Source organism: Prionailurus bengalensis, chromosome B3, assembly GCF_016509475.1.
Source record: "Prionailurus bengalensis isolate Pbe53 chromosome B3, Fcat_Pben_1.1_paternal_pri, whole genome shotgun sequence".
Taxonomy (NCBI): Eukaryota; Metazoa; Chordata; class Mammalia; order Carnivora; family Felidae; genus Prionailurus; species Prionailurus bengalensis.
The window spans coordinates 103272792-103290708 of record NC_057355.1 but is presented as its reverse complement, the minus strand read 5'-3'; the positions used below and the strand labels follow the sequence as shown (position 1 = coordinate 103290708).

Sequence of the window (17917 nt, the reverse complement as noted above, 5' to 3'; positions counted from 1 at the left end):
GTCCCATCCCAGTCGCTTCTGAATCAGTAGATCTGGGTAGGGCCTGAGGATTTTCACTTCTAACAAGTTCCCAGGTGATGTTGATGCTTCTGGTCTGGGGAACCACACTTGGGAGAACCAGTGGCCTATAGCAAAGCCCTATAAAACTCTGTTAAAGCAGAGAATAAGGAACTTACAAAGGGGAACAAGACAAGCCTAAGAGTAAGGTAGGAAAAATACTACTACCAATTAAATTTTTACCAAGCAATCTCCTAACTGATAATCCACTGGAAACTTAAATTCTACTTGCAACAAGTATTTATTGAGCACTCACCATATGCCAGGCACCTCTGTTCTCTGTAACCTGATCCTATCTTCTCTCTTGGCTTCTGAAATACCACACACTCCTCTGCTGTTCCTGTTTCTTCGTTGAACACCTATGTATCTGTTCTCTTACTCCTCTCCTTCTGTCCACTCAAAACATTTCAAGGTTCCCTAGGATTCTGCATCTTTTCTTCATCATGCAAGCTCTCCCAGAGCAAGTTTACCTAACCCTATAACCCTGAATACCATCCAGCTGCCAATACTTCTCCCATACTTCGTCTCTAGAACCCAACTGCTTCAGATCCTATTTCCAACTGCCAACCCAACTGGACACTTACACACAAAGCCCCTTTCCATAGTTTCTCTCCAAGAAACTTAACCAGCCACCCAGAGACCCAAGCCAAGTATCTGTGGATCCTCCCCCCACCCTTTTTTTTTGAAGTTTATTTTAGAAATCTCTATACCCAATGTGGGGCTTGAAGTCACAAACCCGAGATCAAGAGTTGCACCCTCTTCCAACCGAGCCAGCCAGGTGTCCCAGGTATCTGTTAATCTTCCTAAAGCAACTGTTCTCAACTTTAGTTGATTAGAACCTCCCTGGAAGTTTTGGGTTTTTTTTTTTAAAGAATACCTCGCTTGTAGGTCTAATAATATGACAACAAAAATCTTGCGTCCTTAACACATATGCATGTAAAATGCTTAGCAAAAAATGCTGTGAGCACTCAAAACAGGTAACTTTGCTTTTATTGTTTTTTAATGTTTATTTTGAGAGAGAGAGAGAACATACATGATCTGGAGAGGAGCAGAGAGAAAGAGACGGAGAGAGGGAGAAAATCCCAAGCAGGCTCCACACTGTCAGCGCAGAGGCCGGCATGGGGCTCAAACGCACAAAATGTGAGATCATGACCTGAGCCAAAATCAAGAGTTGGACACTTACCTAACTGAGCCACCTAACCACCCCAAACAGGTAACTATCTTTATAAACACTTCAAATTTCAGCTCATCTGAGGTCTTTTCTGAATGAGTCAACACTTTAAGTTGCTAATAACAAGAAACAAATGAAAACAAGGGCATCTGGGTGGTTGAGTGGGTTGAGCAACCAGCTCCTAATTTCAGCTCAGGTCATAATTTCACAGTCCTTAAACTGAGCCCAGCATCAGGTTCCTCCATGAGCAAGGAGCCTTCTTAGGATTCTCTTTCCCCCTCTGCCCCTCTCCAGTTTGTGCGCACTCTCTCACTCTCCCTGTCTCTAAAGTAAAATTAAAACATCAGGGGCCCCTGGGTGGCTCAGTTGGTTAAGTCCAACTCTTGATTTCAGCTCAGGTCATGATCTTGCGGGTTGGGAGTTTACACCCCATGTTGGGCTCTGCACTGACAGTGTGGAACCTGCTTGGAATTCTCTCTCTCTGCCCCTCCTCCCTCCCAAAATAAATAAACTTAAAAAAAATTTTTTTTAAATATTTATCCAATGAAAACAAAAAATTGTTTATAAGTCTCTCTAATGTAAATTTATAAAACTTAGGATCAAAGTCATATTCCTACTGTTGCCAAATATCCTTTGGGTATAGATCTTTATAGTGATTCCTAAAGGGAATAGTAAAATTGTTAAATAGGTACATCACTGGAATCATGGTTGAAATTTGGCCAATGGATAAGACAACACAGACCAGTGAGTGAGGTCTGTTGTTCATACAGCCATTCACAGAGACACTGGTGAGCCATAAATGGAAAAAAAGAGACACGAATATATTCAAACAAGCTAATAAAGAGAAGCCCATTATATGACACAGTTTGCAAATGAGACATCCAACTCTGTAGTGATATCAAAAAAACTTGCACCTCTCCTCTTTAGTGTTATTTTGTATTTTGAGTATTTTCAAAAGAGAATGATGAAGATTTAAAATAGCCGCTATCTGCCAAAGTATAATGCTTTGTGTCTCCTGTCCAATGTTAGAAATCTACTTTTTCTTGACAAGACATGCAGAAATGGGCAAATGCTGAGTTAGTACGTTCATTTAAGGATACAGAATTCTGCCATTTTCACCCCCTGATGGCCAGTTTCTTAAAACCTGAGCACAACAGGACAACTAGAAAATAGCCTGGAATATGTCAGAAAACCAAGGAATAAAAGCTGCCAAAAATTGCAACTAAAATAAAGGACAACGGTTGGTTTTATTTGGTTGGTTGTTTGCTTTAGCTGAACAAATTAATTTGTCTTACAAATGAAATAAGTTACATATTTTAAAAATGTGTATCCAAATACCACTAGAGTATATAAACATTTATTTTTTTTTAATATTTATTTTTGAGAGAGAGAGAGAGAGACAGCATGAACGGGGGAATGGCAGCGAGAGAGGGAGACACAGAATTCAAAGCAGGCTCCAGGCTCTGAGCTGTCAGCACAGAGCCCAACGCGGGGCTCAAACTCACGAACCCATGAGATCATGACCTGAGCCAAAGTCAGATGCTGAACCAAATGAGTCACCCAGGTGCCCCTATAAACACATTTAAAAAACAAAAACAAAAAAACATCCCTTCCAAAACCTGACTGCCTGGTAAGTGGAGAAGGACTTAAAGCTGTTTCCAGAAATGCAATTACTGAAGATAAGCTTTATTTACATTTATGATACAGTCATAAAGGTATTTGGACTGTGGAAAGCAGAGAAAGTTTGAAACCCCCCCCCTTTATTTAAAGAACGATACCTGTTATGTATGAAGTAAGCATATTTCCAAATAGGAGGGAAACACAGATACTGATTAGAGCTATGAAAACCTAATAATGTGGGTGAAGAGTAAAGAAAAAAGAAATTTAAAATCTTTTTTCCAGTTTTACTTTTCTAGATTTGGGAAAATCTTTAACTTTTACATTTTAAAAATGAACAAAATGTGTATATAATCTAAAGGTTACCTATTTCCAGTATGACTTTTGAGTCCTTTTTATAACCCATTCTCTAAGAGGTCACACAGCCTGAACCTCTCCAGTGGCAGAAAAGGCATTCCACCAACAAAGACTGTTCAACTTCAGAGACTTTTACCAAAGGAAGGCATAGAGTGCTTTTCCAACCTCAAAATCTAAATGCAAAAGGAAGTTTACTTAATACCATCATAGTATTAGACTCTGGTACATTCAAGGTCACAAGTTCATGAGGGTACATAAAGCACATCTCACGTGGTTTTCGGCAGGTCACCAAGCCAGGTGACAAAACCAAGAACCTTTCTCAGGAGTCCACCTGGATTCCCAGTAGCAAAAGGAACTGTGATAGTTGCAATAGCAACCAAGCAAAAACCTGCTAGTTAATCACTTGTGAATAAATTTACTATTATACACGGATCTCCTAACAAACTACAGAAATTTAAGAAACTGATCATTGTCCTGCTTTTGTTGTTCTCCTCTGTTACATCCAACGAGTGGTATTCTATCATATCAGAATAACCCAGGCCAATGTGGGTGCCTTCTGCTCCAGGCAATGAATGTACAATGCCCTTGACTATTATACTCCACTCTGCTCCAATGTGCTCAACAGACCCCTCACATAATTTAAAAGAAAAAAAAATACTTCTCACCCACTTGGACACAGAACAAGAGCCTTCCAACAGGTCCAATGAAATAACTCCTTTACATCAGCCCCACAGGACCCATATGAATGACAGTCTTCAAAGGAAACTGAAATTGTCTCTGTCTTTACCACCCTTGTACCCAGACTCTTCTCTAAGGGCACATCTCTTCTCAGGCAGTTACCTGGCCTAGTAAACATGGCTTCCTGCCCTTTACACTTAACATCTGCCTAGACCTGCTGGTTCTCAACACCCTTTGCCCTCTTTTACAAATGTGATTATTTTTATTTGGGGACAGGAAATGGAAGCAAGATGAGGAAGAAGGAAATTAAGGGGATTAAAAAAAAAAAGTTCTCGTGGCTTCAAAAGTTCCAAAAAAATTATAACTATGGAAATAGATAACAGGATCCAAGTTCTTCCCTTCCCAACAGCTCCCCACAGGCTACCACCTATGAAATTGGAAGCTCCAATCCTAATTTAGCTCCATGGGAGGGCCAGGGTGGGGGAGTAACCAGTTATCAAATCCTAATTTGTGATATTTAGTAAAAACAGTAAATTATGATGTCACAGACTATTTAAATATAGTAATTTACACAAAAGACCCCCCCCACACAATGGTTAAGCAAAATATCACCTCAATTCCTGTAAAGCCTGGATTCTACTCTAAGAGTAGCCATTTTTTCTTCTCTCTAGGACACTGGGTGAGTCACTACTTCTGAGTCTGATACTTCAGAGTTGTGGTGAGGATCAGATCCCTTAGCAGAGTACCCACTCGATAATATAATTAGACAGAATGGTCCTGTCTACTTTGTTTAAAGCAAACCAAAATTAGTGCTCACTCTTATGTAACCATTTTTCAACAACTCGGTCAGTTCTTGTAATGGTGTTAAGACATAGGTGGCATTTAACATTTTACTGAAAGAAAGAATAGCCTATGCTTAAAACACGAGTTCTGTAAAGAGTCCTAGAAATTAACGCATATTAAAACATTGTATTGGGGCTCAGTCCGATAAGCATCTGATTTCGGCTCAGGTCATGATCTCACTCGCGGTTTGTGAGTTAGAGCCCCGCGTTGGGCTCTGTGCTAACAGCTCAGAGCCTGGAAGCCCGCTTCAGATTCTGTGTCTCCCTCTCTCTCTCTCTGTGTCCCTTCCCTGCTTGTGCGCTCGCTCTCTCTCGCTCTCTCTCGCTCTCTCTCAAAAATAATGAGTAAACTTGATTATATAAAAAAAAAAAATTATCTATTTATCTAGGTTGTTCTACTGTATCAGAATAACATAGGCCACTGTGGGTACTTTCTACCCCAGTCAATGAATGTACAATGTCCTTGACTGTTTCTCCTACTCTACTCTGCTCCAGTATGCTCAACATATTTGTTTTCAGAGTTTATTCCAGAAAAGAAACATGAAACCATCTTGCTTAAATTAAGGAACATTAGGAGCAAACTTGCCCCAGAATCTCTTTACAAGCTCTGACACTTAGCTTCTTTGCTACTTCTTTATTCACCAGAAAGAGATATAGATGTAGTTCAAATCACAGGCAAGTCCCTTACACTTTGATGTATTTGCCCAAAGACTAGTTAGATTAGATTTAGAAAAGACTTTCCCAAAGAAGGAAAACCAATTTCTTAGCCTTTAATCAATTCTTCTTTAAACCCAGGAAATACCATACAATTTGTTTCCCATAGCTAATAAGTAACTTAGCACTACTTTATAATTATTAAGCCTATTCTAGTCAGAGTACTCAGATTAGCTGCTAGCTATGAGAAAAATAACTACTAAAGGGAGTTTCCTTAAGGAGATTCCTCTATCCCTATACTTTCCCCCAAACAAGAGATGACAATCACTTGATGTGAGCAAGGGTATATAAATTTCTATACTATTCTTGTTTTTTTGTTTTTTGTTTTGTTTTTGTTTGTTTTTTTGCAACCAGGACCTGGCAGAATGACTACTGCAAAGAAGGGTGGCAAAAAAGAAGGGCTGTTTGGCTATCAAGGTAGTAATCAAAGAATACACCATCAACATTCACAAGCACATCCATGGAGTGGGTTTCAAGAAGAGTGCCCCTCGGGTACTCAAAGGCATCCGGAAATTTGCCATGAAAGAGATGTGCACATGGACACCAGGTTCAACAAAGCTGTCTGGGCAAAAGGCATAAGAAATATTCCATACCACATATGTGCGCGGTTGACCAGAAAACGTAACAAGAATAAAAATTCACCAAACAAGCTCTATACGTTGGTTACCTATGCACCTGTCACCACTCTCCAAAACCTACAGGCAATTAATGTGGGTGAGAACTAAATGCTGTCAAATAAAGGTATAAAACTGCAAAATAAATAAATAAATTTAATTTCTATACTATTAGCCTAACATCATATAAATTTCCTACACAACCAAGCAGGGGCAAGCAGAAGCTAAGTGTACTAGATGGTCCAAATGTCTGATTCTAGCTGATAAAAAGAATTCCAAAAGTCATCTCCATTTGGATGTTCTGTTATTCAAACCTAGAAGCTTAGCTGAAATACTCTTACCAGTAAACTATTTTAAGGCCTCATGAAAGAAAACTGTCATTTAAGAAACCAGAAACTGCAAGAAAGAAGAAGAAGAAGAAGAAGAAGAAGAAGAAGAAGAAGAAGAGGAGGAGGAGGAAGGAGAGGGAGAGGGGAAGGGGAGGGGGAGGGGGAAGAGGAGGAGGAGGAGGGGGAAGGGGAGGGAGGGGAAGGGGAGGAGGAAGGGGAAGAGAGGAGGAGGGAGGAGGGAGGAGGGAGGAGGGAGGAGGGAGGAGGGAGGAGGAGGAGGAGGAGGAGGAGGAGGAGGAGAGAAATGGTCTCTGCAACCACCTTGTCCTTCCTTAATGCTGGAGCTATACCTACATCTTTCGACCAGTCTGTTTGCCTGGTCCCTAGTTCCCTATGGCCACCTCTGCTGCTCTGTCTTCCTAGTGGTCCAACCACTGTTTTTCTTGTACTAGGACTGACCTAATGCCCATCTTCTGCTGTACTATCTGTCAGACAGCAACCACAGAGGTCGGTGGGGAAAGGGAACAGTGGAACATGGGTTGAGGGGAAAGGGAAAACAGTGGAACACGGGTATGTGTGACATGACTCATCTGTTCTGACCATCTATTCCATAACCTGTTCTAAGACTGTGCACCCTGGCTCACTCTGACAGACCTGTTCTTGGCCCAAACTAACCCTTTAGACTAGGTATGGTTTTCCTGGCCACCAGCCTTTTACCTAAAACTTTCTAATGAAGACAGAAGAATCTCACAATTATGACCATGCTTACAGAAAAGGAAATGAACATTCAATGTCTCTTCCATACTTGGCACTGTGCTAGGTGCTTTCTCACTCAAGACCCACCAAAGGCCACTGATACAGCCTTCATTTTACATGAGGATACAACGGAATTCCACTACCTATGTATTTCAGAAGATAAAGCTAAGTGTACTAGATACTGCGTAACATCAATAAAATTCTTTTTAATGTTGCCCTGACAGGGCTGCTTTTCATTATGTGAAGAGTAGTCCACTGCAATACCAAGGAATCTGGCTTACAACTTCTAATTAGCTATCAACTCACTTTACAAATACTGTTTCACTGGAGTGCCTGGATAGCTCAGCTGGTTCAGCGTCTCTGATTTTGGGTCAGGTCATGATCTCACGGTGTGTGGGATCAAGCCCCATGTTGGGCTCTGTGCTGACAGCACAGAGCCTGCTTGGGATTCTCTCTCTCTCCTTCTCTCTCTGCCCCTCCCCCACTCGCTCACACACTCTCTCTCAAATAAAATATGGAGGGGGGATTAAGATATTTTTTTAAAATACTGTTTCACCAAAAAGAAAAGGCCACACCTTAAATGGTAACTGGCATTATACACCTGTATAGCATTTAAATCAATTCTAAAATTTACAAAATAATAACCTTTGTATCTTCAGAATTACAAGAATATTTAGTATGCTCAACAGTTTACTAGAGAGAACAAGACATAAGAACATGTTATAAACCACAGGGATATAATCATTAAAATCCAGACTTGGAAACTCTAAAGGACCAAAAACCTGGTTTCTTTAATAAAGAAATTACCAGAAGAGGGATAAAAAAGAGGTAGTGAGGGGGAAGCTCTAAACTAAAAAGGATTTAAAAAGTCATTACCAACCATCTGGAAGTTCGTGACCTTATGTGGATCCTGATTAAAACTAGGACATTGAGCTTTCCAGTGTCAGAGTATGGAGGAGACACTCAGAAAAGGTTCCTTGCAAGGAGAAAGAAAAGAAGGAAGAATAGGTCATTAGCCTTGGACCTCAGATAGCTGAAGAAGAAAATGCGTTTGCTGTCTACCACATCTTTACATGTCTCAGTGACACATTTGTCCAAGTCACCAATCTGTCAAGGCAACAATCTGCCAGGTGACTGGTGGGATGAAGGTGAGGCTGACCAAGATGCATCCTCTCCCTATGCTGCCTTGTTGACTACTCAGCATGTAGCCCAGAGGGTGCAAGGAGCTGAGCATCACTGTACTCCACATCAAACTCCAGGCCACAGGAGGAAATAGAACCAAGACCCCTGAACCTAGGCCCAGTCAGTCCTCAGAGCCCTTGCCCACTCAGGAATGAAGATCAGGAGGATTGAGAATGTCACCCCTATCCCCTCCAATAGCACCCGCAAGAATAGGGGTCATTGTGGTTGCGGTCTATGAGCAGGATTCCCAAATTATTGTCTTCTGTTAATAAACTGCCTTTGTGTAAGCTTTAAAAAAACTGTAACATTTGAAAAATAAATAAATATAATAAACTAGGACGTGTGAGACAACTGGAAATTTGAACAATGGATATTTGATGATATCAAGGCTTGGGGGGATAAATACATACATATATTTTAATATATATATACATATATTTTAAAGAGTCCTTATCCTTTAAAGATACAATAGACTACAAATGAAATGACATCTGTGATTTGTCTGAAAATAACCCCAGAGGAAGAAAGTGGAAGAACAGATGAAAGAAAATTGAACACTGAGTTGATAACTGTCAAAGCTGGGTGGTAGGTACATGGGGGGTTATTACATGGATTTCATCTATTTTTATGTGCTTGAAACTTTCTGTAAATTAAAATCAAAGCACTTGGAAAATACAAATTATTTTCATGTAAATGAAGAAAAACAGGTCCTTTAAAAAATGATACCACTACTTGAATATATCTGGGTTTTAGACAACGTAAAGGAATTTGATGATACTAATATGGAGAGTAAAATTCAAAAGCTAGGCAACAGAGCAATCTGTTAATTTTGTTAGGTAAAACAATGGCCCTGTGGTTATGGGGGAGAATGTCCCTTTAAAAAAAAATTTTTTTAACGTTTATTTATTATTGAGAGACAGAGACAGAGCATGAGCATGGGACGGGCAGAGAGAGGGGGAGACACAGAATTCAAAGCAGGCTCCAGGCTCTGAGCTGTCAACACAGAGCCCGATGTGGGACTTAAACCCACAAGCTGTGAGATCGTGACCTGAGCTGAAGTTGGACGCTTCACCGACTGAGCCACCTAGGTACCCAAAAATGTCCCTTTAAAAAACACATATTGATACATTCAGCGCTAAAATGACACAATGTCTAGAATTTGGTTTAAAAATTGTTTTTAAATGGGGACAAGAATAAACAACTATGGCAAAATGTTGAAACTAACTGATATACAGGGGCTCACTGACTACTTTTGTGTGTATCTGCATTTCAAAAAGTAAATAATAATAACAGGAACAATAATAAATTCCAAGGACTTCTTCCACTATGTGGGAGAGGAAAAAACAAAAACAAAAACAAAAAACAAGATCAATAATTCAAACTAAAACCCCCTAGTTCAAATAAGGGTCAAGTTTGGAGAGGGTAGGGAGACAGGAACAACCACACAAGAGTTTTATATAATTCACCTGAATTTCACAAACAGAAGAGTGTGGTGAGGAAGTCTCACAGTGTTCCAACAAAATGGGGGCGTACTAGAAGAAAAAAAAAATTCTTTCAAGAACTATTTCCTCCTGCCAGTCCTGCCCTAGACATCAATTTATAAAGACACTTTCAACATTTTCTGAAATCCAAGAAGTAGGACTGTCAGTGTGTTTTGCATGGGAACAAAGCTTCCCTAACATCCTGAGCACATATGATTCTGATTGTACAGAGGTTTCTGGGAATGAAAATAGTATTTTTTCATTCCTAGTTTTCTGGCTGTGCTCCAAGACTACTTTTCTTATCAAGTTATCTTTAGTAAGATCCTTTGGAGGTGGGGGAGGAGAACCTTTCAAAGACTTTTACGAAAACATTTGCACATACACATTTCAGCACTTCAAGTAATGACACCAAATGTTTTTTGAGGTTCTAAAGAGAAAAACACAATCTAAAGTTACCTAATCGTACCAGAATCTCTGCTGTGGGCAATCATCACCATATCTAAATTGCATAATTATTATTGGCAAAGAGAGAAAAAAAATTAACACCTTCTGAGAATTTATCATATGCCAAGTATCTAATATGTATTTTTAACTAAATCCTCATAACAACCCTAATAGGTAAGTATTATTATTATCTAAATATTACAGATGAGAAAAGTGGGCAGGCACTGAAAGGCTAAGTAACTTGTTAAGTGACCTAAGTGTAACTCAGTGGCAGAACCAGATTTGACCACGAGCACTCTGGCTCTTAACGTCTGGGCTGTTCTCTACTATACTACTCTATACCTTAAAACTTTTGACTCTAAAATGCAGGAAAGATGATTATTTGAACACTTCTAGACCCTATATCATTGGCTCTTTTCATAATCCTCATTATCTTTGAAATTTTACAATATTAAAAACATTTAAAACTAGGGGCGCCTGGGTGGCTCAGTCGGTTGAGCATCCGACTTCAGCTCAGGTCACGATCTCACGGTTCGTGAGTTCGAGCCCCGCGTCAGGCTCTGGGCTGATGGCTCAGAGCCTGGAGCCTGCTTCCGATTCTGTGTCTCCCTCTCTCTCTGCCCCTCCCCCATTCATGCTCTGTCTCTCTCTGTCTCAAAAATAAATAAAACATTAAAAAAAAAAATTAAAAAAACAAAACAAAACTAGAAGATCCTTCTTTAATGAAATTAAACTGTCTGAAGAGAACAGCAGCTATTAAAAGCATTAGCACCGGGGCGCCTGGGTGGCGCAGTCGGTTAAGCGTCCGACTTCAGCCAGGTCACGATCTCGCGGTCCGTGAGTTCGAGCCCCGCGTCGGGCTCTGGGCTGATGGCTCAGAGCCTGGAGCCTGTTTCTGATTCTGTGTCTCCCTCTCTCTCTGCCCCTCCCCTGTTCATGCTCTGTCTCTCTCTGTCCCAAAAATAAATAAACGTTGAAAAAAAAAAAAATTCAAATCTAACTCTAAAAAAAAAAAAAAAAAAAGCATTAGCACCACTGACCAAGAATAATGGGGCCTCCCCAAACTGCTCACCTTAATGCAAAGCTCACCAGTTGACAGACCTTGTCTAGGCAGAGATCCCAATCAATTTTATTTTATTTATTATTATTATTATTATTATTATTATTATTATTATTTTGAGAGCGTGAGAGAGCACATGCAGGAGAGGAGCATTGGGAGAGACAGAATCTTAAGTAGGCTCCATGCCCAGTGCAGAGTTCCGGGCTTGATCTCAGACTGTGAGATCATGACCTGAGCCAAAATCAAGAGTCAGACACTTAACCAACTGAGCCACCTAGGCACCCCCAAAATCAATTTTATACGGTTTCATTCTTCCATTTGATTGGGTAAATCAGAATCAAACATCTGTACCTTGAAAGAGACAAGGCAACAAAAGTTAAAGGAATGTGACAAAGGAAGAAAGAGAATTCATAAAACAGAATAGATCTTGTCAAAAGCCTTGTAATTAAGATCCTCAGAAACAGTCGAGATACTGCATCCATAAAGCAAAACACGATGCCGTGAAAAAGCAAAAAAGAATGAGAAAAGACTCTTGGAAATAAAATATCAATTTAAAGAGGCAATATAGAGGAGGCGCCTGGGTGGCTCGGTCAGTTAAGCATCCAATTCTTGGTTTCAGCTCAGGTCACGATCTCAGGATCATGAGACTGAGCCCCATGTTGGGCTCTGCGCTAATAGCACAGAGCCTGCTTGGGATTCTCCCTCTCTCTCTGCCCCTCCCCTGCTCATGCTCTCTCTCTCTCAAAATAAATAAACTTTAAAATAAATAAATAAAAAGGCAATATAAAGTTTGAAGTTGTGAAGATGAAATCTAGAAAATAGACAAAAACAGAGACAGAAAATTACCAAAGGACCCACAGCATCAGTCCAGGAGATCAGCATTTGATTAGAAGAATTCCAGAAAGAACAGGGAATACAGTCAGTGGTATGTATTATAACAGCACTGGAGAGTGACAGATGGTAAGTACACTTGTGGAGAGCACAGTGTAACATAAAGAGATGGTGAATCACTATGTTCTACACTTGAAACTAGTAACATTATGTGTCAACTATCCTTCAATAAAAAATTAAACAAAAAAAAAAAAAAAGAAATCCAGAATGAAAAGAAAAAAAATTGGAGAAAGTTTCCAAAAAAATATGTTTTCACCAAAAGATGATTAAGTTAATAGATTTATAGAAGTCTTACAATAGGGCCCGCTCAGTGCTCAAATGAATAGAGACCAACATCAAGACATATCATTGGAAAATTTCAGACAAGATCAAAAAGATACTAAAAGCTTTCAGAGAAAAGGCAGCTCATCTACAAAGGAACCAAAAATCAAACTGGTCTAGGAATTCTCATCAATAATGAAGGATACTAATAGTTGAGCAATGCCTTTAAAAATGTGACAGAAAATGATGTTCAAACCTAGAATTCCATTCCCAGCCACACTAACATTCCAGTTTAAGAACAAAATAAAAACCCTTCCAGACATGGAATCACTCAAAATTTACCTCCCACACATCTTACCTTAGTATATACACTAGCAAAACAAAGCAATAATTCAAGAAAGAGGAATATATGGGAAACAGGAGCATAATGAAGGCAAGTCACAGGATGTCAGTTGGGCAGCAGTTCTAAATAAAGCTCACAGAATGGAGCAGGAAGATAGGGGGCATCAAGGAAGCTAACTATGAAAAAGGGAGATACTAGAAATTTGATATCATCTTTAAAAAGTGTAACTTAACTGTTTCATAGGAAGCTATAAAACCAAAAAATGCCCCCCAAAAAAGAATACAAATGAGAATTCTGATATGGGGAGGTAATGGCATCCTGTTTTATCTTTGGAGAATTACCTTCTTCAGACCCCTAACACATGTGTTTCATATAGGGTTGACCCCATACCCATCTCTAAGAGTGTGCATGTGACCAGGCTGTTAACTATACCAGTCTATTCTCTCCACCTTGTCATAACTTGTTTGGAAATAAACACACAGCCTAGAATGGGTGGCGGGGTGGGGGTGGGGGGGTAGCAGGGTGTGAAGGATCCTGAAAATAAAGCTAAAAGGAGGAAATCGGACTGATAACAGCAAGAGAGCAACTCTTCAAAGCAAGGATTGAGCATGTGGATCCTGTCCTACTCTATCCTCCTCAGACTCTCAGTTCTTCAAACCAATTTTCTTTTCCACTTAAGTTATGGTTGAACTAGTTTTCTAACACTTACAAGGATTCCTATCTTATATACTCCTCTTTCAGAGCAGGAAGTCAAAAGACACCATCTATTGTTAGTGAAATAAAAATAAATACATAGTATTTACCAAGATGACCAGAGAGCTAAAAATAATGGCAGAACTACAGCAGAAAGAAGATGGAGAATGGGGTAGTGGTGTGAAGAAATAATTTGTAATAGGTCTCTAGGTCTTTCAGGCAAGACACTGTCTGCTCTTTGTTCTGGACTGTTATTTTCTTTTAAATTTTTTTTTTTCAACGTTTATTTATTTTTGGGACAGAGAGAGACAGAGCATGAACAGGGGAGGGGCAGAGAGAGAGGGAGACACAGTATCGGAAACAGGCTCCAGGCTCTGAGCCATCAGCCCAGAGCCTGACGCGGGGCTCGAACTCCCGGACCGCGAGATCGTGACCTGGCTGAAGTCGGACGCTTAACCGACTGCGCCACCCAGGCGCCCCTGGACTGTTATTTTCAAAGATGTTCATACAGCAAACGACCTTGCAAGATAGAAAGTCTTTTCTTCAAGAACAAAAAGCAGACATGCTTACTATCTCCCTCTGGAGCAAAGGCCAGGCACACTTACTGCCCATTATAAAATATTTGAAATCTCTAAGCTCAGAGTTTTCTCCAGTAACAAAACCTACTATGCAAACAGGTATTATGTGGCCCTATCTGCAGTGCCCTGTGGGAATTGAGGTTTAGGACACTGACATAAATGAATGCTGCTACTCTGGCTACTGCTACTGCTATGAGTAATAAACTGTACTTTATCTCTAACTGAGCCTTCCACCAGCATCCACAAAACTGGCAGGCTAACTTGTTAGCTTCAAGTAAGGTCAAATCTCAGATCCCTTATAATTCTTGACAGTTGGTAAATAAGAGTTAAACCTTGACTATCAAAGCAGAAAATCAATAGATAATGCTTAAAATTAGGAAACCAAGAAATGAAAGAAGTAAACTAAAAGAATCCACCAGAAACAACTGTTGTGGTTTCCCTGAAAACGGAACTGAGGTGGGGAGGGGTGGGAAAAGGAACTAGTGCTTTCATCATAAACTCTTCTGAACCATCACATTTTTCCCTCACCATGAACATGCATTTGAGAAAAAAGCCTTTGCTGGCTACTTCAAAAGGGGAAAAAGAAGGATTAAGAAAAAGTTTTCAGTATTTCATCCCACTAAAATTGAATGGGAGTGTCAAGAATAGGACCTCATTCAATATGATGTTCTCACCACAGTTCTAGAGACCCAAAAGGGACACAACTCTCACCAATGATCATTTCAGGCCAGAAAAGTCTCAATGTATCTCCAAAATAAGTACCTATGTCTTACTCTGAAGAATTTTTTTTTTCCTTGAGAGAGAGAGAGAGAGACAGAGACAGAGAGAGAAAATGAATGAGTGGGGGAAGGGCAGAGAGGGTAAGAGAGAGAATTCCAGGCAGGCTCCATACTGTCAGCATGGAGTCCAATTCTGGGCTCAAACCCATGAAACATGAGATTGTGACCTGAGCCAAAGTCCAACACTCAACCAACTGAGCCACCCAGGTGCCCCTGGAGAATTTTTTTAAATAAAATGGTTCTACTAGCTATGTACACAATAGTATCCTACAACCCTTCCTATCGTAAGAACATTACTGGGTTCAGCATATAAGTATGTATCCGTAAGCATGATTTCCTGCAAGTATAGGTTCTAATACACTCCCCATAAACCACCATGGTTTTAAAACTTAAATTAAAAATTAATTTATAATACTGGAGATACCCAGGTATGAGGCTCCTTAAGACAGAGCAGAAGTATTTTTACGGCAGGGGAAATAAAACACATCATCTTACAGACAAAAATACACAAACAGCTAATTAAGGTTCAAAAAGTAACTCACATTAAAGAATAAGAATTTTCTAATCAAAATCTGAAATTACAAATGATTTTGTGTGGTACACAGGGGATGACTATTTACACTGGTATAATTATATACATATTCTAGGATCTAGAAAAGCTTTTCTCTTAAATCCAGAACAACAAAACCTACCCACTCTCTACCCCTCTATACCTATACTAAACTATACTTTCAATGCAGCCACATTATAATTTTTGCCATCCCACTGTATCTAGTTTTTAGGGAAAATGAAGGAAGATCAAACAAATTCTGCTCCAGAGATAAGCTAAATTGTTCTTGAGCTAAACTAAGTCTAAGTAATAGAAGATCTGGTTAGGAGCTAGCTCTGGTTCTATTTAAAATGTACTTTATTTAAATTGCATTGCTTAACTTTAACATAACATTACTGTTTCAACCGCAGTGGCCTCATTCAATCAACTTAAGTCATGCGAAGCTGGAGCAAATAAAAAGATAAAGGTCTCTGTGACATCAGAGTTCCACTACGTTGTTTCTCATTTCTTTTTCACTTCTAGGTGCTCTTAAGTAGGAAGACATTTTGTGCAGTGAAATTCCTCTATAGGTCACACTGCTCAGAATTAAATTCCAGCTTCTACACACTTACTGGCTAAGCAAACTGCCTGTTTAACCTCTAAGACCTCTTAAGTTTTCTGTGAGAAAAAAGGGACAAGAATACATTCCTTATAGGGTTTTAATAAAGATTAGAAAAGAAAATATACATAAAATGTTTAGTATAGAGCCTAGTCAAAAGGAAGGAAGGAAGCTATTGCTATTGTCATTCCTCCCTTTGTGGAAAACCACCTCCAGTAGGAAATAAATGTTCCACCAGCACACAGTGGAACTCACTCAAACCTAGACTCTTTCTCATTAACCAAACCAGCACTGAAGGCTATGACAACTTCACCAAAAAGATGCTAGAGGTTTGAAGCAGATGATGCATTTCAGCAAAGCCAAAACTCAGTCCCTTTTACACCAAGAATATAGTCCTTAAACCTTGCACAGGTTTGCCTTGGTAGCACAATGGCACACAGTGGTCTCCAAAAGCAAAACTTTTTAAATAATGAAGACAGTACTTTCAAATATAAATTTTTAAAATAAAAATTGGGGTGCCTGGGTGGCTAGCGTCCATTGAGTGTCTGACTCTTGATTTTGGCTCAGGTCACGATCTCAGGATGAGATGGAGCCCGACATCAGCCTCTGTACTGAGCGTGGAGCCTGTTTAAGATTCTCTCTCTCCCTCCTTCTGCACCTCTCCTACTCGTGTGCATACTCTCTCAAATGCTTGCTGAGCATTTATGAGGCACGTAGAACACAGTAGACAAATAGTCAAAGCCCCTAAAGGAACTACCACTGGTGGTGAGACAGTAAATAATAATCATAAGTAAATTATACAGTATATGTTTCAAGGAGGTAGTTGTTATGGGAAAAAACAGACTAAGATAAGGAAACTTGGAAGTACAAGGAGAGAGAAGCGGTTACCATTTTAAACAGAGTGGTCAGGGGCGCCTGGGTAGGTCAGTTGGTTAACTGACCGACTCTTGATTTCGGCTCAGGTCACGAACTCATGTTTCTTGAGTTCCAGCCTCGCATCAGGCTCTGTGCTGACAATGTGGAGACTGCTTGGGATTCTCTCTCTCTTCCTCTCTCTCCCCCCTATCCTGCTCACACATACACACACACTCTCTCTCTCTCAAAACAAACTTCAAAAAAATCAAATTTCAAAAAAAATACTTAACAGTGATCAGTACAGGCTTAAGAAGGTGATATATAAGAGATTCGGAGGAGGTAGGTAGTAAGTTAGGCATGAAGATTTACCTAAGAGAATAGTGTTCTAGGCACAGGGAAAGGACAATGCAAATCCTAACATAAGCCTACCTGATTAATACCATCACCACTACCTAACAAATAAGCAAAAATGTCAGCTATTGCTATTTGGTCCCTCAACAGTATCTCCCTCTCTGCCCAGAAAATCTGTGCTAGCAAAATCAAATGAAAGAAATCAATTTATCTATTCCTGAAATCATTATCACACTGTATGCTAACTTGGATTTAAATTTTTAAAAAGAAATCAATTTATAAATTTTCATTCAACAAATGTTTACCGAACTGAACACCAACTATGTGCTAGGCACTGCTTTCGTGCTAAGGACACAGGAAGGAACATGGCAGGCACCACTTTCTATTCCAAATTATGAAGACCTCAGGAAGGGGCCCGAGGAGGACTACAACTACAAGTATAGGGAATATTTTTGTTTTCCTGTTCTTTGGCTTATCAGAGCTTCGTTGCTTAAAACAACAACAACAACAACAACAACAACAACTTGACCTCGAGATAAAATGGGAGGATACCATACTAAATCTTAAAGTCTCTATCTTTAGAGCATAGACATTGACCCTTTAAGTTTCTTTACCTAAATAGATGATAATTTCAAAAGTACTAACAATGACATTATACTAATAGCTTCTCCCCACTGCCCTTGAAGGACTAACACATTGCTACTGACAGTCTAATC

General features: G+C 39.7%; 1 protein-coding gene and 1 pseudogene across 2 annotated transcripts in view; one reads left to right on the top strand and one right to left on the bottom strand.

The window, feature by feature from the left end:
• The window catches only part of FBXO34 (F-box protein 34), an 89356-nt gene that overhangs the window by 54653 nt on the left and 16786 nt on the right, over positions 1 to 17917 (bottom strand). The gene's annotated exons all lie outside the window — the stretch shown is intronic.
• On the top strand, positions 5688 to 6488 carry LOC122469129 (annotated as a pseudogene).